Genomic DNA, 23730 nt, shown 5'->3' with positions numbered 1-23730 from the left:
CCTTATTGTTCAACATTATTCTGTCTCTCAAATGAAAATACACAGAGCCTTCATTGGCTTTACTAGAAAATGAACAGGTTTCTCTTGGGATAATATTCTTGAAAGCAGTACAGTAAAGGACCATGAATCTCCACTGACATTTGAGTGCTTGGCTGCCCTAAATTATCAAAAGCTTTCTGCTGAAGTGATTACAACAAGCTTGTTTCTATTACAACAAAGTTAATATTCATTGCATTGTCACCTTTATAAGTCCCAACTGAGCTTTGCTGGAATTGGTCAAAATTACAGTAAACAATTTGAATTATCTCCAAAATTTGTTGAGGATGGCAAATTTTACACTTATTTAATAATAGCAAATTACAATTAAATTTTTTAGTTTTACTTAAGATAGCTTCATAAAATATCAGCAATGTGGGAGTTGGTACCTATTTCACCAAAAATCATATGAAAAATATTTTATTGGCCTGCATAGAACATACAACATGGAAGATTACAGCACAGTCCAGGCCCTTCGGCCCTCAATGTTGCGCCACCCTGTCCAACCAATCTGAAGCCCATCTAACCTACACTATTCCATTCTTATCCATATGCCTATCCAATGACTATTTAAATGCCCATGGCTGTAAATAGTGCACATTCATTGAACACTTTTGGGATCATTTTCTACTTTATGTTCACACTGAAGATATGATACATGCCATTAATGCAGCAATGCAGGTTGCTTTGAAAACTACATACTTAGCTTGTAACAAGATGATAGTCAATTATAGATAACATTTTACACACAACTGACTAAGAATTGCGGTGAATCTTGAAATACTGATATATATATGTATGAAAAAATTACAAATAAATCAGTGTCAGGTTGCAACCCTGAAACCTTTTATCAATTTTCACATATTTTGTGACTATGTTTCCATTGTGTTTAATGCAAATATTGTGAAGTATGACAGCTACCAAAATAGATAAAAACAATTATATATTTAAAATATCGTTTGAACTGAAGGAAACAAGTTTTTGACCTGACATACAGGATTAATTAGCTTGATTTTCAAAGTATCGGGAGATGGGAGACAAATATAGCAATTAGAAAGTTATATATTCGAAGATTATTGAGTACAGATTAAAGTTATAAACAGTACAAGTTGTAAAGGAAGAAAGTTACTGCCAAAAACTAAATGAATACTATAACTGGTAAAGAAAGAGCTTGCATTCATATAGCTATTAAGCTTTACAGTAAGAATATTGATTAGAACTTACAGCACAGAAATAGCCCATTTGGTCGTTTATGTTGGTTTCAGCTCTTTGATAGAACAGTTCAAAACTCACTAAGCTACCCATCATTCTCTGACCACTCTTATACCTGCCTGAAAAAAACATGCAGGACTTGAAGCAAAAATATGGTAATAAACATCAGCTCTCATCTGTAGAGACAGCAGACAACTTATTATGTTGAATACTGCATCCTGTGCAAAGCCATTTTTTCAATATCCACTGTCCTTCAACAGTATTTCTATGTCAATTTTATAGCTCAAAAATTGTTACTTCCACTTTTTCACCTGATACTACCATTTCACAACTTATTTGAGCTAAGCTATCAGTTTCTATTCCAACAACTACATTAATCTTGTTTCCCTTTCTCATTGAATCATAAAGTCATAAAGTATGGAAACAGACTCTCTGGTCCACTCATCCATGCCGACCAGGTTTTCTAAACTAAACTAGTCCCACTTGCCTGCATTTGGCCCATATCCCTATAAACCTTTGTTTTTCATGTCCCTGTCCAAATGTCTTTTAAATGTTGTAACTGTACTGGCATCTACCACTTCTTCTGGCAGTTCATTCCACATACAAACCCTGGCAGTTCATTCCACATACAAACCACCCTCTGTAGGAAAAAAGTTGCCCCTCAAGTCCCTTTTAAAACTTCTCCTCTCACCTTAAAAATATGCCCTCTTGTTTTGAACTTCCCTACCCTAGGTAAAAGACTTTGCTATTCACCTAGTCTATGCTCCTTATGATTTTATAAACACTGTAAGGTTAACCCTCAACCTCCTACACTCCAGTGAAAAAAGTCCCAGCCTATCCAGCCTCTCCTTATAACTCAAATCTCTCAAGCTGATCTCACTCTCTGCAGTATTAATTTCAATATTTTCTCACTGCTTTTCACTTTATCCATAAGAATGTTGGTGCTGTTTTCATTTGAGCAGAAAAAGTTGCGACAGTGAAACTTATCCTTGTAACAGAATTTGCTGCAGTGCCCAAGAACGTAAAGTCTTTCCTCGACAGCCTTGCATTGTTCCTTCCTTAAGCTTTCAGTTTAACGTGTGTTCACCACTGGCACAGAATGCAATTTGGAGATTAGCACTCCTGAATTCTTGTTTTTCAGTTTGGTGCCTAAATTTGAACTCACTCTATAACATCTCAAACATACTTTTGATCTAAATAGATGGTTCAGCTGTATATCAGGGTGATCATGATCAACTGTTCTGTCGATAAATGCTCTATCACATTCAGGGCTCTCCACAACGACTGAATGAATGACTGACTTCTTCCAAAATAGAGTATCACCCACTATTTTACTCTTCTCTCATCCTACCACCCTGCTCCTACTACTGGTCTTTTGCTCTATGGTACCAAAATAATACCAACGGCCGCTCTATACTCAATCACTGTTATTGTTTACCTGATCATTTCAAAATTTCCTCAACATGATTTACAACATTGTTAAACTGTTATTATGTTTCCACTGCTTATAGGAGATATATGTTGATTTCCTGACTACGTTCATTTGCACATCCAATACTGTAGTATAAAACTTATGCTCACAGCTAAACTAGCAGGAATCTCTATTTAAAGTCCCTTGTTCAGCCCACACTATTTAGTAGAATATTGGGCACTGGGATATAAAGCACGAACATGGCTTAGATCTTATAGTTTTTCACAAATTGTTTCACTACATTACTTCCACATATCTTGATGACACGTGCAGAATTATGAATATTCAAAAATTGACTGCATCTCATGTGCCCAGAGGACAGGGCATCATGACAGAGAGGAAATATTGCTCTGTTAAACCTCCATCATCATCAGTGGCAGTCTCTCACAGTTTTTCACTCTCCGGGTCAGTCCACGGGTGGCTGTACAGTCCGATGCAACTTCCATAAACTCTGCCACACTTGGGGCAGAAGGTGTTCGTAGGAAGGGAGTGGGTGAAGCATAAGTATAGCAACGGGCTCCTTACGCTGTTTTTAACCTGGCTTCTGCTTTTTCCTAATGGCAAGACTCAAGGTGCTCAATGCCTTCCCAAATGTTCCTCTTCCACTTTGGACAGTCTTGGGCCAGTGATTCCCAGGTGTTCGTCAGAATGTCACACTTCACAGTGAGGCTTTGAGGGTATTCCTGAAGTCAGCGAGGAGAAAGTGAGAACGGCAGATGCTGGAGATTGGAGTCGAGAGTGTGGTGCTGGAAAAGTACAGCAGGTCAGGCAGCATCCAAGGAGCAGGAGAATCGATGTTTCGGTATCCCTGAAGTGTTTCCTCTGCCCACGTGGGGCTTGCTTGCTGTTTCGGAGCTGGGAGTAGAGCACCTGCCTGGGGAGTCTTGGGTCAGTCATGTGGATGACATGTCCAGGCCACTGCAGCCGATCAAGGGTGGTCAGTGCCTCAATACTGGGGCTAAAGGCCTGGTCAATGCACAAATATTGGTGGTCTCTCTTCCCAGCAGATTTGCAGGCAGCATTGGTGGTACTGCTCTAGTGCCTTGATGTGTCTGCTGGAGACAGTCCACATCTAAAAGCCACATAAAACGGCAGGAACTACCACAGTTCTGTATACCAAGAAGTTGTTGTTCTCGAACAGTTTTTTCCGAAGGAGCCAAAGGCTGGATCTCTTCATCAATAAATGCTATTGACAGGACACTCCCAAGCTATTGTAAGTGGCCAATGTTCTCCAAGATCTTCCCGTTGATCTTGATGATTGAATGTTTGCTCCGCAATGCCTGGCTAGATTAGTGGCACTCATTTGCGGATGTTCAAAGTAAGACCCATGTTCAAAAATTACAAGATGTTATGCTTCGCTGTGTGCTCAGCAAATAGGAGTACTATCTGAGACAAGGTTCAAAAATGGTTGAGCATTAAGGACAGGAAGCCTGTGTATCTTGATTCTTCCATTTGCATTTGCAATGTCAGGCAATCAGATAGTGAGGATGTAAAATGGCAATAAATTTTTGAATATGAGTTCCTATTTGCAATGAAATGTCACTTGTGTCACCTCTGTGAAGCTTTGCTTTTCTGTTTCCCTTTTACTACATGCATTGTGAAAGACTATTCATGGCTGGGAGCGATTGACCTGATGCATAGCTGGATTTTAAATATGGTACTGGCAATGGAAATCCCGGAATTGGCTGGTACTTCCACTTCTGGTGAGTATAAGGTAGTACAAGAGCACCACAGAGAGGTGCAGTGCATATGTAATGAGGTAGCCATGATGTGGAGGTGCCGGTGTTGGCCTGGGGTTGACAAAGACAAAAATCACACGATAACAGGTTATAGTCCAATAGGTTTATTTGAAATCACAAGCTTTCGTAACGTAGCTCCTTCGTCATGTGAAGTGAGAGAGAAACACGCAGACACAGAATTTATAGGCAGAGAGATCAAGGGTAGAGAGATCAAAAGATTATACAAATGGTGTGAGTGGAGTATCAAATAATAAGTCTCTGCAGATGATGAACAGTGTCAGATGTTGTGAGTAAAGTGTCAACAGCTGAATAACAAGCAAAGGGAAGGCTTATAATCGATTAAATGAGGCAAAAAGATAATAACAAAAAATTTAAAATAAGGTAGTGCTGGCAACAACCAAAATTGCTGGAATAACATGATAGGTTTAAGAGTTGCATGTCGAGGGTCTAACCCAAGTAATAAGTAATCCAGAACAGTACAAACTAATTAAGGTAGAGAGATCATAATAATTTATCAAGGTGATGGTGTCAAAATAGGACAGTAAGGAAGACTTTACAGATACAGTAGTGTGGTGGATTCATATGTAACGCAACATGAACCCAAGGTCACAGTTGAGGCCATCCTCAAGGGTATGGAACTTGGCTATCAGTTTCTGTTCAGCGACTCTTTGTTTTTTGTGTGTCTTGAACACTGCCTTGAAGGATGCTTACCTGAAGATTGGAAGCTGAATGCCCTTGACTGCTGTAGTGTTCCCTGACTTGGAGGGAACATTCCTGACTGGCAGTTGTTGCATGGTGTCCATTTATCCATTGGCATAGTGTCTGCACGGTCTCGTCAATATACTATGCTTCAAGGCATCTTTGTCTGCAGCATATGAGATAGACAACATTGGCCAAGCCACATTAGTATTTGCCATATACATGGTGGGTGGTGTTCCCACGTGTGATGGTAGTATCCATGTCAATGACCTGACATGTCTTGCAGAGTTGCTAAGGTAGGTTTGTGGGGTGTTGTGGTCAATGTTGTCCTGAAGACTTGGAAGTTGCTAAGAACGCTGGTCTGTTTAAGGTTTGGTGGTTATTCGAAGATGAGAAGTGCAGGCATAGGGCTGATCCTGGCGACGTGCTCATCCTTATTGATGACATGTTGAAGGCTGCGAAGTACATGGCATAGTCTCTCTGCTCCACTTGTTACTCAGCTGTTGACACTTTACTCACATTGTCTGACACTTTTGATCACCAGAGACTTATTATTCGACACTCCACTCACACCATTTGTATGTTCTTTTGATCTCTCTGCCATTGATTTCTCTGCCTATACAATTTGTGCCTGTGTGCTTCTCTCTCACTTTACCTGACAAAGGTGCTATACTGTAAAAGCCTATGATTTAAAATAAATCTATTGGACTATAATCTGGTGTTGTGTGACTTCTGACTTTGCATAAAGAGGTCAGCACCACAGAATTGGATAAGAAAAACTGGTTGAGCTCATGGATTGAAATCCTCCATGAAACTCTCCAAAATTGACTTTTAGTTGATTTTTGGTAAAATTTAGTCCACTGGGTTGTTAGAACTTGTTTGGCCTTGCATCAAAACAACCTGCCAGAGAACTTGATGGAACCCAGACTGAGCCAAAAAAGACCAAGTTTCAGCCTCCAATATTTTTCATTAGATGGTGTTTTTTCTTAACCAGGCCCCATTGAAGCCCTTGGTGGTATAAAATGAAGTAAGATCAAATGAGGCTTGTAAAGAGATTAAACCTTGGCTTAGCCTTGTTGGACTGAATGGCCTGTTTATGTGCTGTAAATTCTAAGCAATCCAATTTAAATATATCATCTGAGAAACCCACTTGGATTCTGCTTTGCTGTTAAAATCTAGGGTGGAATTTTTTTCCTCAATGTAAAGCACCTCATTTTTCTGATTTTTGCCACATTTTCCCAACTGCTTTGTCATTGCGCACATCATTCAATGACATGGAAAATTCAGTCTAATGTAACAGTTAAATAATTTATTTCAGCATGATTTCTGCTTTCTATATTTGCGTTAATTCAGTTTGTCCATACAAAAAAAAGTGGAGTCAATGTTCCTGTGATAATAGATTAGGGCACCCTGTTCAGTGTTTCAAATTAGTCAGGCAATCACCATTAAGAGGGTTGTTTTTCAAAGAGACTTCACGGCCATTCCATGATAAGAATGTCAGTATTTTGGCAATAGAATATTTTTTTCCCTCATGTCAGCGTGGGCACTTATTGCCATTTGGATCCATGGATTCCTCTCCATTGGAGCATGAATTGAAGCTGCAAATCTTTTCACATAGAATCCAGACAGCATTAAGGGAGGAACATCTCATTTAGATTGAAACCAAAATCCAAACATACAAATACAACATCATGCATGTTTTTTTCTCAATTGATGGCTGTCAATTTTAATTGCAGAAGTTGCCAGGCGAGGACACAGCAGAGCATTGTGATAGAACACAACAAATGTAGGAATAAGGGTACAGGAATAGAAAATCTGAGAGATGGAGGTACTGAGAAGTTCAACATATGAAAGCTTCAGTTGGTTGGAAGCAAAATCTGTTTTGAGCAGAATGTTATCTTCCAGTTACAACAAACATCTACTCAGAAATCGGATTATGGCAAGGGAAAGGGCATTGTGTATCAAGCTACAGCATTATAGGTAGGATGTGGAAGCATTGGAAAAGGTGCAGAGTAGATTTACCAGGATGTTGCCTGGTTTGGAGGGAAGGTTTGATGAGGAAAGGCTGAGTGGCTTGAGGCTGTTTTAGTTAGCGAGAAACAGGTTAAGAGGTGACTTAATAGAAACATACAAGACAATCACAGGATTAGATAGGCTGGACAGTGAGAGCCTTTTTTCCTTTGATGGTAATGGCTAGCACGAGGGAACATAGCTTTAAATTGAGGGGTGATAGATATAGCACAGATGACAGAGATAGAATCTTTACTCAGAGAGTAGTAGGAACGTGAAAAGCCCTGTATGCAACAGTAGTAGAATCACCAACTTCAAGAGCACTTAAATGGTCATTGAATAAATATATGGATGATATATTTAGATGGGCTTCAGATTGGTTTCACAGCTTGGTGCAACATCAAGGGCCAAAAGGCCTGAAATGCATAGTAATGTTCAATGTTCTATGACTGCAGCAGTTCAAGAAGGCAGCTCACCATCATCTTCTTAAGGGCAACTAGGGACAGACAATAAAAATGCTGGTCAACCAGTGATGTCCATATCCCACATGTGAATAATAAAAAAAACTCAAAAAATAACTTTCTCTGACTTTCTTGCAAGTCAGGGGATTTTTGAGTACCTCTAAATTGTGTTGTTCATTCTAACATGTATAACTAGTAACATTCTTTGCACATAACTATCCAGATCTAGCCAAATAATCCTCTGCTCTCTGGAAATACAAGTTTGACATATTGGCAGATATTAGTAGTCAAAAACACAAAGTAGAGCTGGCATGTGAACAATTAACAATGCTAGTAACAACAGAATATAAATATAAAAGGAAAAGTAAGTGAGGTCAAAACGATCATCCAGTGATCATTGTTGGAAAGTGCTTATGGCAGTGAGAACACCACAGAGAAAGTAGGTCATGCATTTAGCTGGAATTTTGTTTTATCATTCATGGGATGTGTTTATTGCCCAGCATTTATTGCCCATCCCTAACTGCCCAGATATCAGTTAACAGTCAATGACATTGCTATGGGTCTGGAGTTACATGTAGTGTAGACCAAGTAAGGATGGCAGTTTCCTTCTCTAATTGACATTAACGAACCGGACGGGTTTTTCCGACAATCAGCAATGGATTCATGGTCATCATTAGACTCTTAATTCCAGAACTTTAATTAATTCAAATCTGGAATTAAGAACCTAATGATGACCATGAATCCATTGCCGATTGTCAGAAAAACCCATTTGGTTCATGAATGTCCGTCAGGGAAGGAAACTGCCATCTATACCAGGTCTAGCCTACATGTGACTCCAGAACTATAGCAATGTGATTGAGTCTTAACTCATTTCTGGGCAGTTAGTGATGTGCAATAAATGCTGGCCTAGCCAGTGATCCAATATCTCATGAAAGAATTTTTTTAAAAATCCAGCTGAAGATATGACCTACATTCTCTGTGGTGTTCTCACTGTTACAAATGTACAATAGAGATAAAGGAAATGTATGTGAGGTCAACAAGTGTCTGCTGCATCAAAAGATGATAGAATGACCAAAGAATGCATAACATTCTCAATAAAGGAAGGGACATTTGCACATTCATTCTACTTTCTGCTAACCTCACTCTTCCCACCAATTAATACTACTCAGTACTTTCAGAGTTGCATGACACAGATCTTAAGATTAGATTCCCTACAGTATGCAAACAGGCCCTTTGGCCCAACAAGTCCACACTGACCCTCTGAAGAGTAATTCATCCAGACCCATTCCCCTAGCCTATATTTACCCCTGACTAATGCACCTATCACTATTTAGCACGGCCAATTCATCTGACCTGCACATCTTTGGATTATGGGAGGGAACCGGAGCACCCGGAGGAAACCCACGCAGACATGGGGAGAATGTGCAAACTCCACACAGACAGTCGCCCGAGGTAGGAATTGAACCCCAGTTCCTGGCAGCAGTGCTAACCACAGAGCCACCGTGCCGCCCCAGCTTTTATTCTTTTGTGTGTGAAGGGAATGTTCTCTACTGAATCTATAATCCAACATTACTTGCACAATTTAAACAAAAAATTCTCCTTGTGATATCTGGCCCCTTTATGTTGCAGGAGATATTTTGTAGCAATGGATTAACAAACAACAATGCAGCGCTGCCAAACATACCACCAAAAAAAAACAGTCGAAAAGGGTGGTGGTGGAAAAGCACAACAGGTTAGGCAGCATCCGGGAACAGGAGAGTCAGCGTTTCTGGCATAAGCCTTTCATAGGAATGTAGATAGGAAAGGACGATGAGGGATAAATGGGGGGTGGGTGTAGGACTGGGGGCAAGGTTGGTGGGCAGGCGATAGGTGGATGCAGGTGGGAGATAGTTGTGATAGGTCAGTAGGGAGGGTGGAGTGGATAGGTGGGAAGGAAGATGGACAGGTAGGACAGGTCAAGAGGGTAGTGAGAAGTTGGAGGTTGGATCTGGGATGAGATGGGGGGAGATTTTGAAACTAGAGATGTTGATGCCATGTGGTTGACACATCCTAAGGCAGAAGGTATGGCATTCTTCCTCCAGTTGGCAGGTGGCTTTGATTTGGTGGTGGAGGCTCAGGACTTGCACTTCCTTGGGGTGTGTAAGGGGAGTTGAAGTGGTCGGCCACAGAGTGGTGGGATTGTTTGACGCATATGTCCCTGAGATGTTCTGAGAAAAACTCAGTGAATTGGCATACTGTCTCCCCGATATAGAGGAGACCACATCAACAGCAATATACGCAGTAGATATAGTGTATGAATGTGCAGGAAAATCTTTGCTGGATGTGACAAGATCCTTTGGGGCCTTGGATGAAAGTGAGGGGAAAGGTGTGGGCGCAGGATTTAGACCTCGTGCTGCAAAAAGGGAAGGTACAGCTGTGAAGGATGGTTTGGAAGCGGGGGGGGGGTCGACCTAACGAAGGAATCGTGAAGGGAATAAACTTTGTGGAACGCATACAGGGGTGGGGAGGGAAATAAAGCTTTGGTGGTGGGGTCTGATTAAACGTGGCAGAAACGGCAGAGAATAATGCATTGTATCCGGAGACTAGTGGGATGGAAAGTGAGGACCGGGTGGGGGGGATGGTGGTGGTGGGGTTCTATCCTTGTTGCATTTGAAGGGTGGGTTTCGAGGGCATAGGTGGAGGAAATGCGTTGGAGGGTATTGCTGATTACGTGGGAGGGGAAATTGCAGTCCCTAAAATAGGAGGACATCTGTGATGTCCTGAAGTGGATTAAAAACAAAGCTCGTCAAGAAAAGTGGAGTACCACTGGCTAGATGCCATGAAATCAAAGCAATGATACTGAGGTGACAGGGCGTCAGTGAGCCTCTTTCAATGGAAGCTCATTACCAAATATGTGCTGCAGGCCAATTTGTGTAACTACAGAAAAAATTGTCAAAGAAGGTAAAAGGTTTCAGATTAATGTGCACTGTCTAACATTGCATTTAGACAGATTTATATTTGTATCTGTTGTGTTAAACGAAAATTGCAACAAGGCTGTTGTATCCAGCATTACATGGCAATGAAAGGCCTGGAATTTGATTCACATAAAAAGAACAAAGAGGAAGCTGTTTTAAATAAGTGTCATTTTGATGCTCATGAATAGTTTGATGCTCATGAATAATTTGATGCTCAGGGATATTTTTTGAATGTGAAGCAACAATTATGGATTTTAACCTTTATGAGATATTCCGAAGATTATTGTGAAATTTTAGCTCTCGGACAACACTGCATTTGAGCTTTCAATGCAATTTCTGAAATGCAGATTGCACACTTCTGACAGATTTTCTCATACAAGAATTAAATGACTCACCTTCTCACGGGATGAACAATGAACGCTGGACTGCCAGTAATGCTCACATCCCATGAATGAATAAAAAAAAAACGAAATCAGATATATTCCCAGGATAAACAGTTGGACACTTTTGCAGCTGAGAATCTTTCTAAAATGATATTTTAATTTTCTTTGGTTCATATTATAGCCAAATAACCGAGAGAATGATCTCTTCTTCTAAATGACAAGGAAGTTGGTTGCTTGGAAGTGCAGGAGAGCAACCTTCCTTCTTGTAAAATTCACTTGGAACCTCTGCACAACACCAAAGCTGAAATCAGGGGAGTGAAAGATCCCAAACACAAACATTAATCTCTCATTTAAGGTAAGAAAGAACACATAGTGCCACAGCACTATTTTGATTTGAGGCAGTCATTTATTACAACACAATGATTTCTGAAGTAGTTTAGAGCACACAGACATATAAGTTTTCATGGCTTGCACATACCAGCTTTTTTGGCCAGTCAAGGTTATCTCCTATGATGTAATTTAACAATATGAATGACTTCCCAAGCAAGTTTAAATTCTCGGTTAGCACAGGCTACTGAATATTTGAAATTAAATCAATCCCATTTTGTTCTTCTGCCTAAGTTGGCTGTGCATAAACTGCCTTTGGCCTTAATAAGTTTTTTCAATCTATGCAGGATTTCCTTTATCATTCCCCTTGTTTCAAATGTCAATATAGGTGAGTCAAAATCAAACAATGCATTGTACTTATGTGTTGCTCTTGAATAGTTTCCATCAGCACATAAAGCAGGAATTTTCTTTTTGCTTTTATTGTTTTCCCTTTAGGAGGTAAAGATAATTGAAGTTGTGAACAGCTTGTCCTATCTTTAAATTGCACTTGGAAACCTACATAATCATGTCATCAAATTAATACTGAACCCAACCCTTGCCAACAGCAGCAAACAAAAATGTGCAAAGACCAGAAAAAGAAACAAATTTTGAGTTCCTTAAAGCAACAGGCCTCCAAGAAACTTATGAAGACTAGACCAGTTCTTAAATCAGCATACAACCAAATGTTTCATTGACAGGTCTGTCAATCAATTGTGATTTGGATCAACATCTGTGGAATTGCAGATAAAAGTAACAACTTGGCAGAATCACTGTCCAACAATACATCATCTTTCAGTAATTAAAGCTCAATGTATTCACACAGAACTTTTCAAACAACAAACTTGCTACTGCCAATAAATGTGCTAAGAGCTAAAAACCAGATCATTTAGATGGGTGACTGCCATTCAATCAGGAAAGCTATCACCTGACAGACTGGGGAGGGTCAGATACTGAGACCTGAAATTTAATCTCAGATCTATGTAGACTTCTTTAGGCAATATGGAAAGTGTGAACGATTGTCAACGTAAAGCAAAAATTGCTGCCAGGATTGGGGTGTCACCTTGATGAGGTAGCACTTATCGGCCACCACTAGTTCTTCTGAGACACTGACGATGGGCTGTTTGAACTGTATTAGAAAAAAAGATGGGCTCTTTGAACTGTCTTTGAATTCCTAAAGTCCATATGCTGATATTGTATATGTAATGTGATTAGATAAGCAAGAATGTCTTTCATTTACATTTGCCTTTCACGGTCACAAAATATCCCCAATTGCTTTTACAGCTAATCAAGTACTTTTGAAATGTATGCTCTGTAGGAAATGCAGCTGCTAATTTTCCCACAGCAAGTTCCACAATCAGTAATGGGATAATAAGCAGATAATCTATTGTTGTGATGTTGACTGAAAAATAAATATTGGGTGGGACATTGTGTGCGATCTTTCACAACCACATGGAAGAGTTGGCAGGTTCATCCCACATGAGAATAAATCTATCTTTGTGCTCATGTCCAGGAATGGGACTTTCACCCAACACTTTCTGAATCAGAGGTGAGAGTGCTACGAACAGTGCTGAAGCTAATACATGCAGGGTCACATGTTCAAGTAAATATGATTTAAAGAAAACTTAGATGGAGTTGGTATTTAGATAATAATATTGGGTTTGATGGTAGAGATTATGAGAACGGGAAATGCTTTTAATGTATCTTTGACAAATCTATGGTAAAAGGATAGTAAAGGGAGAAGTAGGACCAATTAAGGACCAAAACGTAAGAAGCACGGTTAAGATGTTAAAGGAATATTTTGCATCTGTCTTTACCTGTGAGATAGATGCTGCAGACACAATAAAGACAGAGGAGGAAACTCAGTAACTAAAACTGAAAAGGCAGAGACAGTAGATAAGTCATTGGTATTTAAACTTGATAAGATCAGACTAGATTAGATTCCCTACAGTGTGGAAACAGGCCCTTTGTTCCAACAAGCCCACACCGACCCTCCGAAGAGTAACCCACCCAGACCCATTTCCCTCTGACTAATGTACCTAACACTGTGGGCAATTTAACTTGGCCAATTCACCTGACCTGCACATCTTTGGACTGTGGGAGGAAACATGGGAAAATGAAATGAATTAGCTAGTGAGGAATTTTTCAACATTGAGCGTAAAATGTTCAATTCTCCTACCAAGGTCAGATGTCATGACTTGAAACATATTGACCACCTACAATCCTCATGTCCTCCCAAACCCTAGAATCAATGTGTGTAGAGGAATCCATGAGGGATGCAGAGCAATAAACCCTTAATTTCTTTTTGGTGGATGGATCTCTGACGTTTGTAGGCAGCAACAACTTCTCAAACCAGAAGTCAATATGTCAGCACACCACTCACATAAATCAGCATGCATGAAGTTTCCGAGGAACCTCAGAGCAGCTGTATGGCCACACAGCCCACCTGTCCTGCTACTTTCATACTTATATACATCCAAGTTCTCGGTTACTGCACACCACTTAGAATATGAGCCTTGGTTGTCATCTATCTCTCCATCTTCTTTGTACCAAAACATATCAGATGACATCTGTCTGCATCCTGGAATCCTTACTGTAGAGTTTGTTTCATGGTTTAGAACCAAATAATATTGTAGCTTGATGGGTGGTCACCTGACAATAAAGTACACCAAATCACAATTTATGCCCCTGCACTTCATCTTAATGTGAGCCAAAGAGCAGTCTAAACTGAAACCAGTGAAGCCACAATAACAATTAATTCAATTCACTGAGTAAATATTCCAAACAGGATTCTCTCTGACTTCAACTGTATCAAAATTCTAGGTTAAATGATGGATGGGTGCACCCTGATTGACTGCAGTCAAGCATTCAACTTAAAAAGAACCAGAACAGAGGCACAGAAGAGGATCTTTAGATGTCATAAGTTGAACTTTGCATACCACAAAAAATCCATTGAATGCACTGGCCATATCTCAAAAAAAGGATATTTCAAGATCACAGAGGACCATTCAAAAAACAAGCACTGGAAGAGGTAAAGACTTTCTTCAAAGGCAATATGTAGATGTAATGGACACATATGCAGGCCTTTGGGAAATGTTTTACTGCTATTCCCTAAGTAGTGATCAATGAGTGACAAAGGTTATTCTTCTTCCTGATGGTACAATGACTGACTTTGTCAGAGGTAAGTTGGAAAGAAAACCTAAAGATTTTCTAAGCATTTGAGCTTGACTGTCTTTCCATCATTAGAAAAGTCAGAATTTTAATATTGCCCTGTTTATCTTGTTTTAATAATATATGATTTGTTTGCTTACAAGTTTGGTTTCTGATGACTGCAGGGAATAAGATGTCTTCAGCTTTTCTAGCTGAAATGTTGTCAATTGCAGCTTTCCCAAACTTAGGATGTCTCAGAATGCTTTACTGCCAATTAAGTACCTTGGAAGTGTGTTATGAAGATGCTTTGCATTTAATATTGTTGATAACTGAGATGCATTTCATGTTTGATAAAATTCTTTGAAAGAGGTCATTGAAAGTGCATATAGACATTGGAAATTTTTTAAAAACTAGGCTTTCTACATCACGTCACTGATGGTATAACTGCTTGCTTTGCTGAGTTCATTTGAACAGTGACTATTTAGAGATGCTTGTTTTACTTAACTCAGTTGGAGGGAAACTGAGAACAAGCTTCCAAAAGTGGATTTTAAGAAGGCATTTGACAAAGTGCCACATAAAAAAGTTACTGCATGAATAGGAAGTTTAGAGTAGGGGATAACACATTAGCGTGGATAGAAGATTGGTTGGCTGGCAGAAAACAGATAGTATCTATAAATGGGTCTATTTTGATATCAAGATATGAGGATTGCAGTCCTACAGGGATCTGTGCTGACTATATTATGGACGAAGTAGACAGTGGAATTGCTCTTATTATAGTTCATTTAGATTTCCAGAAGCTGTTTGTTGTTTGCCAAGGTTCTTCACGACACAAAATGTTGCAAGAATCAACTATCTGCAAAACGTGACAAAGAAAAGGACCTCGTAGGACTGGCAGTTTTAATGCAGTCTAAGCATGCAGTAACAAGGGAATTATAGTTATTTAACCAAAAATATTATAAGTCCATTGAAGCTATGTGCAGTCAGGCTGTCCAACGTACTAATAAGCCGACATGGCATTTAGTTGTTGTTGCCGTGTTACGAAAGAGATGTTCAATATCAAGAAAAAAACAGATTTGCATTTACTCAGCACCTTTCAAAATGTCAAGATATTTCAATGCACTTACAACAAATCAAATGCTTTTGACATGTAGACCCTATTGTTAAGTAGGAAACATATTATTATTCTTAGTATTAATATGGGGAAGAATATGAAGAATAGTTCAATAAATTAATGAAAAATGAACTTTGAGAAAAAAACTTTGGAAATGTATTTACTGCAGATTCAGGAGTGCAAACAAGTGGTAACTCTTATTGAGTATATTGAATGTTTAAAGGTTTCAGTTAGATAAAGCAAATGACTCCTTCAAAGTAAATCATGTTTGTTGAAGTAGAATTCTCAACTATAAATCACAGATAGATTTAAGGCATCACAGGAGGAATATCAATCTAAGAGAAACATATCCAAAATAATCTTACAAGCTTGGTAGTAGACTTGTAAGTATGAGAAGTGTTTGAAATGTAGTGGGATACAACATGTCCAAGTTTCAGTAAGCTGAAAGACCTTTAATGGACTTTTATCTTATTCCTTCTGCAAAACACTTACACACCGCATAAATAGAGCATGCGGTATTTTTGAACATCTTCGAGGTCAATCCCCATATTTTAATAAATGATCTTCATAATACCCATCTGACATACTCTTAAGAATTTCTATTTTTATAACAATGTACATCCGTAGAAGGTATTGCAGTAATTACACACAGATCTTTTGTTCCGTGTCAATATATCAACTGTATTATTTTAACAAGTCAAGGCATCAAGATATAGTAATATTCATGAAACATTCTTTTCAATCTACCTATTTCAAGTTTTTAAAAAAATCAATCATTTTGGTGAAGGCAGCAATTTGATGTTAAAGGGTACTTGTTCTGCACTGTTTGTGAAATTTCAAGTACTGCAATTCAGCAGGCAAGATTTAATCATAAAGCAGCTTTCTTTAAGTAGTGTTTAGATATGTCATTTATTTTACTATAAAATAATTAAATGATTAATTTTCTGTGAATAGACTTGAGTAATCATCATCTTGTTTTTTTTGTCACCAAACCCCTGCTATTACCAAGATCTCACCCCACCATTCTTTAGGAACACTGAAGCAGCAGTACCTTATTCAGCCCATCGAGCCTACTTTGCTATTTATTACACTCAGCTCATTGAATACATCAGCAACTCCCACTATCCCTATAACCCTTTATACACAGGTAATCAGAAATCCATTAACCTCTACTGTGAATACATTCAAAGATAGAGCTTCCATAAATATTTGGGTTTTGGCTCATCTTGGTCCTAAATGGAAAACCTCAATTTTTAAACTGTTTCCCTGTTGTGTACTCATCAACCTGAGGAACCTTCTTACTTGCCTTTACCCTGTCAATCCCATTAAGTATTTGTACATTTATATTAGGTATCTCTCAGTTTTTGAAACTTGAGAATACAGACGCTATTTGCTGAATCTCTCTTCATCGGACAGTCTTACTATCCCAGGATTAAGTCTGCGATATTTGAATTTTTGTTGTAACTATACTGAAGACAATATCGTTCCTTCAACATGCAGGTAAATGTTTTGGGAACACATAAACTTCAAGTGTGTTTCTGTCAGTGCAAAAAGATGAGAACACCTGAACATTCACAAATCCAAAATTAAACCAACACCCATGCATTGAAATTGGATAGACATGAATACAGTGCTGTTGCATTTTAAAATATTGCTGTATAACTACTCTATCATCCCTCTCCATCTTCATCGTCCTCCTTCATTCCCATGATAAACTACCACATGATTAATTAAATATTTCATGCCTTCATCCGAAATACTGCTGAGCTATTGAAGAGCAGAAGACCTATTTTCAGAAATATGGCCAATGACATGTCAATCTCGACCAACGTCGGATGAGAACTAATTGTATGAAATGAGAAAATTTAAATAACGCAAATTATGATAATTGGAAAGTAACATTATAATTCACGTCTTTCATCAATACCACTAAGCAAAGCCTGATAAAACAATGCTGAAGACAATGCTGAACTGCTATAGAAAGCAGATCTGAACAAGAATCTTAAATGAATTCAGAAAAAAAATTGATTGTTGCACAACCCCAGTTTGCTGACTGAGTCCTAGAGGTCCTGGTGAACCAGGCTTACATTTGGTCACTACCCATGGAGCATGGCCTGAGAGATTAGATGAGCAATTGGAGAGCTAGAGTTGTCAGGTATCTGCTCTAACATTCAGGTCAGAAACTGGCTTCATTTGGAAGAATGGTACTTTGCTTATTCTCAAGGTGCTACAACATAATAATGTGGATGCAATGCATGCAAATAGGTCTTCTGTCACTCATTCACAAGAATTTTGTCTTGCTGGTGAACATTCGTATCCACCAATTACCCAGGGGCTTTGCCGGTGTTCAGACAGGTTCGTGAGAACATTTCTGTTAATGACAGTCCAACCTCTAAGTCCCGGGAATTCATGTACGCTGTAGATGCTCTCACCCCTACTTGCTGTAAAATCTGGGCCTTTGTTACAGCTATAAACACAGTTTAGTTCTGAATGCTTCCAGCAAGTTTAATTTGTCAATTTTGTTGATGGGTAGTGGGCATTTGTTGACATTGTTGCTTTGTTCGTTTTACTTCTCCCTGTCATCGAGTCATAGAGATACACAGCACAGAAACAGATGCTTCGGTCCAACTCGTCCATGCTGACCAGATATCCCAACCTAGCCTCCACCATTTCCTCTGGCAGTTCATTCCATACACGTACCACCCTCTGAGTGAAAATGTTGCCCCTTAGGTCTCTTTTATATCTTTCCACCCTCACCCTAAACCTATGCCCTCTAGTTCTGGACTCCGTCACCCCAGGGAAAAGACTTTGTCTATTTATCCTTTCTATGTCCCTTATGATTTTATAAGCCTCTATAAGGTCACCCCTCAGCCTGCAACACTCCAGGGAAAACAGCCTAGCCTATTCAGCCTCTCCTTATAGCTCAAATCCTCCAACCCTGGCAACATCCTTGTAAATCTTTTCTGAACCCTTTCAAGTTTCACAACATCTTTCCGATAGCTTCAAAGGCTGAGGGGTAACTATAACTTAAAGAAGTTCATAAAATCATGAGGGGTATGGATAGGATAAATAGACAAAGGCTTTTCCCTGGCGTGGGGGAGTCCAGAACTAGAGGGCATAGGTTTAGGGTGAGAGAGGAAAGATATAAAATGGACCTAATGTGCAACATTTTCACGCAGAGGGTGGTACGTGTATGGAATTAGCTGCCAGAGGAAGTGTGGAGACTGGCACAATTGCAACATTTAAAAGGCATCTGGATGGGTATCTAAATAGGCAGGGTTTAGAGGGATATGGACCAAGTGCTGGCAACTGGGACTAGATTGGATTGAGATAGCTGATCAGCATGAACGAGTTGGTCCGAAGGGTCTGTTTCTGTGCTGCACACCTCTATGATTCTATGACTGTATTTGATTGAAAAATGAAACTTTTTGCTCTTGGTGTCAGGTCTCCCCTTACTGCCAATATAGGGCGGCACGGTGGCACAGTGGTTAGCACTGCTGTCTCACAGCGCCTGAGACCCGGGTTCAATTCCCACCTCAGGCGAATGACTGTGTGGAGTTTGCACGTTCTCCCCGTGTCTGCGTGGGTTTCCTCCGGGTGCTCCGGTTTCCTCCCACAGTCCAAAGATGTGCGGGTCAGGTGAATTGGCCATGCTAAATTGCCCATAGTGTTAGGTAAGGGGTAAATGTAGGGGTATGGGTGGGTTGCGCTTCGGCGGGTCGGTGTGGACTTGTTGGGCCGAAGGGCCTGTTTCCACACTGGAAGTAATCTAATCTAATCTCACGTGATTCTCCCAACTTTCTCAAAAGTGCTTACATTGTTCAATGGCTGGGAAGATTCTGACCAAATAATTTAGTTGCAGCAACAATTCAAAATCTCAGTCAAGACCAGTAACTTACTTTTCGAAGGAGAAATCTACAATCCCAGCTACTTGCTGGAAGAATGAAGCCACATAGTTCCACGGCTTAAAACAAAAGAATGGTTACTGCACAAGAGTGAAACAAATGCTGTCAAATAAATATTGCCATACTCAAAAACTGAGAATCAAAATGAGTTAAACTTGAATTAGCAAGTAAATTGTGGTCAGTTTATACACTACAAATGAACATAACATTGCAAATATAACTAAGACAGAACTAAGCTAGATCTTATGAATTAGCTCAGCAGTACACTCAGCTTACAGGTCATCAATCTCTGTCACAATGGCATTCAACCTCTGTTTTTCTCACAAAGATCCCTTCCAGGTTGTAGAATGATCTCTAGCTGATAGCAGTGAACAATGAAGCAGAGTTCCATGGGTGCATCCCTGAACAAAAATGGCACATATTCACCAAACCTCCATAACTCAGGACCGATTGCAAAAATGCACCAGTATTATCTTCAAGTTTCATAAACATCTCCAACAACTGGTCTGACTGTTCATTGTCTAAGACTCACGCTTGGACATGGAGTCCTGTTGGCACTCTGATTGAACTTTACTGTCAGGTAGAGGCTGTCTATAGTACTTATTGTGGAAGGAGTTAAAGTTGTAATGACATTTCTTTCCTTGGGTGCATTTCTCCTATTCATTTATCATCACCGTTTCTTCCATTGACGGAAAAGTATGGGGCAATCGTACAGGTCTCAAATGTCCCCTCCCACATTCAAACGAGGGGCTTTGCAATCTGGCATAAGCAGCCACCCATATCTTGTAAGCATGCTTAACTCTTTCATAAATAAATTCAAATTCCTCTTCCAAATCTGTCCTGCCACTGTCATGTTCAACATTTCATGGGGTGTACCGCATTCTGTCTTGGTGGAGGTATACCAGAATTCCTCTGTTGCGCGACCTGTTTCCACAGCTTGGATCAATAGTCCCAAAAGGGTAAAATTTTAAAAATCACACAACACCAGGTTATAATCCAACAGGTTTATTTGGAAGCACTAGCTTTTGGACTGCTGCCATGAATTTTGAAGTACTAACATCTAAATTCATGGCAGCAGTCCAAAAGCTAGTGCTTCCAAGTAAACCTGTTGGACTATAACCTGGTGTTGTATGATTTTTAACTTTGTATACCCCAGTCCAACACTGGCACCTCCAAATCAACGGATAAAATGACTGCCAGCATTCTGTAAATTGCTGCCCCAGTCATCACTGGTTGGTTGGCATTAGTCCTGTCCCTTGGAAACAATTGTATAGTGCTTCAGCTGTGACAAGGGCATTGTGCATCTTCTCCCTTTCATATCCAGACAGGCTTGTATCCCATGTCATAATTGGAAGATTAGATTACTTACGGTGTGGAAACAGGCCCTTCGGCCTAACAAGTCCACACCAATCCGCACCCCACCCAGACCCATTCCCCTACATTTACCCCTGCTCCTAACACTACAGGCAATTTAGCATGGCCAATTCACCTAACCTGCAAATCTTTGGACTTGGGAGGAAACCGGAGCACCTGGAGGAAACCCATGCAGACATGGGAAGAATGTGCAAACTCCACATAATCAGTTGCCTGAGGCGGGAATTGAACCCGGGTCTCTGGCACTGTGAGGCAGCAGTGCTAACCGCTGTGCCACCGTGCCGCCCGCAAAATAATAATCTCAAACAACTTGAGCCATTTAGACATGAATCTGGACATGTCAGGTGCTACTTTAACCATCACCTTCTCACCAACTCCCAGAACCTGCAAACAGCTCGGTCATCGCATTTCCTTCACTGTCGCATATTATCTGCTGGTCTCTGATCACCTGTCTTGGCCAACAAAACTGTTTGCACAATTCTCTTGCAAACACTTTCTCTCTCTCTCTTTCTTACGGATCTTACATCCTCGCTCCATTCCAATATCCCCTGGCAATCTTAAAGCCCTTCTTGTCATTAACTCATTTGGAGTAGGTCCAGTTATTCTTCTTGATGTTGCTCTGAGGGCATAGATATAGAGTCAGAGGAGGTAGATTCAAAACTGAGATGAGGAGAAACTACTTCCCTCAAGGGGTTGTGAATCTGTGGAGCTCGGTGAAAGTGAGGACTGCAGATGCTGGAGATTAGAGTCCAGATTAGAATGGTGCTGGAAAAGCACAACAGGTCAGATAGCATCCAAGGAGCAGAAAAATCAACGTTTCGGGCAAAAGTCCTTCATCAGGAATCCTGTTCCTTGGATGCTGCCTGACCTGCTGTGCTTTTCCAGCACCACTCTAATCTAGAATCTGTGGAGCTCACTGACCCAGGGTGCATGGGAGGCAGAATCATTCAACAAATTCAAGAATGAGGTAGATACATTTCTGATGAAAAGTGGGGTGGAGGGCTATAGGGAGCAAGCAGGAAAGTGGAGTTAAGACCAGGATAAGATCAGCAATGACCATGTTAAATGGTGGAGTGGGCTTGAAGGGTTGAATTGCCTATTTCCACTCTTAATTCTTGTGTTCCTATGAGTCCCATCAGGATACTGAACATTAGATCTGCCCATTCTTTCTGTATCCTGAATGGCTTTAGTTAAAATCTTCTTAAGCATTCAACCATGCCAGAACTTTGCAGATAATATGGAATATGGAACTTTTGCTTCATACTCAATCATTTACAAACTTGCTTGATCACTTTCCTTGCAACATGTGTTCCTGGATCTGAATTTATCTGTAATAAATCCACTAACATTGCTCAAGCAATGTGTCAATGCCTCATCATATAAAGTATGGTTGGACCTAAGGGGAAACTTTTTCATGCAGAGGGTGATGCATGTATGGAACAAACTGCCAGAGGAAGTGGAGGAGATGGGTACAATTATGTCAAGGATGAGTACATGAATAGAAATGATTTAGAGGGATATGAGCCAAATGATGGCAAATGGGGCTGGATCAGTTTAGGACATCTGGTCAGTATGGGCAAGTTAGACCAAAGGGTCTGTTTCCGTGTCTTTTAACTCCATGACTTTATGATATCTGTGTGTATGTTGTTTTTCCCCATCTCGCCTCTTCTCTTTCCAGCTTGCAGTTGCCAACTCATCAACTCCAGAGATTTGATGAACCGGAGTCTTTTAATATAATTTCTAGCAAAAGTTTTGGTTTCCAATTCACAGTTTGTTCTTAGTTTCCTTAGAAAATGGAAAGATTACTTTTCTTTCTTAGTTTTCCTTTGCGGTTTTCCATTTCATTTTGTGTTTGCCTCTAAAAAGTACAAACTTTGCTCACAGATACCATCATAGTGTAACAGTTCTCAGTATATTTACAAAGCACATACACTAAGTTAATAATGTTGCTAAGTACGAAAAATGTAGTTCTTTTAAAAAAAGAAGTATGGTTGATTTTATATCATTCTCAGTTCCTCTGCAAATTTGGTGGTATATTTGAGAGAACCTTCTTCTACTTACCATCTATTTGCTGCCATGCTGAGACATGGATATCTTTGTTACTGCAGAAGCCTGTTGAAACCCAGAGTTCTAACATATTTAAATTGGATTTTTAGCATTCATTTGACAGTACCAAATAAAACTAATTTAGATAATAGGTTCTCAATTCAAACAGCTTTACAGAGTATTAAGGTTGTTTCACAGATTCAACATTTGATATTAGTCATTAAGCATAATCTCTATGTGTTACTTAAACTATATTATACAATTTCTCTTCAGTTTGAAGCCTCGACTGATGTCAATGAAAGTGAGCTGAAACAAAGAAAACCAGTCAATCAGAAATACAACAGCCAATTTAGAATTTGCCAAATAATCTATCAAAATCAGTCTGTCTGAATGTATTGTGTTCTAACATATGAATGCAGCATATCCCAAAAAGTTGGAAAGCAAACATTTTCATCAACCAAATATCAAAAAGTACAACCACTATAAAAGAGTCCTGAGAACCATAGCAATATGTGTTTCTATCTCCATTTCTTTCTTAGTAATAACTCAGTATCATTGATGATAAAATCTTAAGACAGAGTGGAAGGAGAAGTCTGATCTCATTGTGTTCTTAACTCTTCTTCCTATTCACTCCCCATAACCTTCGACTTCCTCATAGATCAAAACTCTGTCTCACATTGAATATATTGAACAAACTAATCTCCATTGATCTCTTGTCTTCAGTGAACATTTTCTAGATTCCCAGTTAGCAAAATATCCTCTCAGCATCCGTACTGTCAAGCCTGTTCAGAATTTGATGCATTCAATAAGACAGCC

The 23730-nt window shown here is 39.6% G+C and overlaps 1 protein-coding gene and 1 long non-coding RNA gene across 4 annotated transcripts in view; one reads left to right on the top strand and one right to left on the bottom strand.

Annotated features, from left to right (window-relative positions):
• LOC132822358 (uncharacterized) overlaps positions 1-14353 on the top strand; it is a 66652-nt gene extending 52299 nt beyond the window's left edge. The window contains exons 2-3 of the long non-coding RNA XR_009645434.1: positions 4324-4422; positions 14152-14353. This is a non-coding gene — a long non-coding RNA (uncharacterized LOC132822358). The remainder of the gene's footprint in view (positions 1-4323; positions 4423-14151) is intronic.
• Positions 1-23730, bottom strand: part of LOC132822357 (receptor-type tyrosine-protein phosphatase gamma-like) — a 695764-nt gene that overhangs the window by 486303 nt on the left and 185731 nt on the right. The window lies entirely within an intron of this gene.

The sequence above is a fragment of the Hemiscyllium ocellatum genome, chromosome 14, assembly GCF_020745735.1.
Source record: "Hemiscyllium ocellatum isolate sHemOce1 chromosome 14, sHemOce1.pat.X.cur, whole genome shotgun sequence".
In the NCBI taxonomy this organism is placed as follows: domain Eukaryota; kingdom Metazoa; phylum Chordata; class Chondrichthyes; order Orectolobiformes; family Hemiscylliidae; genus Hemiscyllium; species Hemiscyllium ocellatum.
Note: the sequence above shows the minus strand (reverse complement) of the source record. Positions and strands in the feature narration are given on the sequence as shown.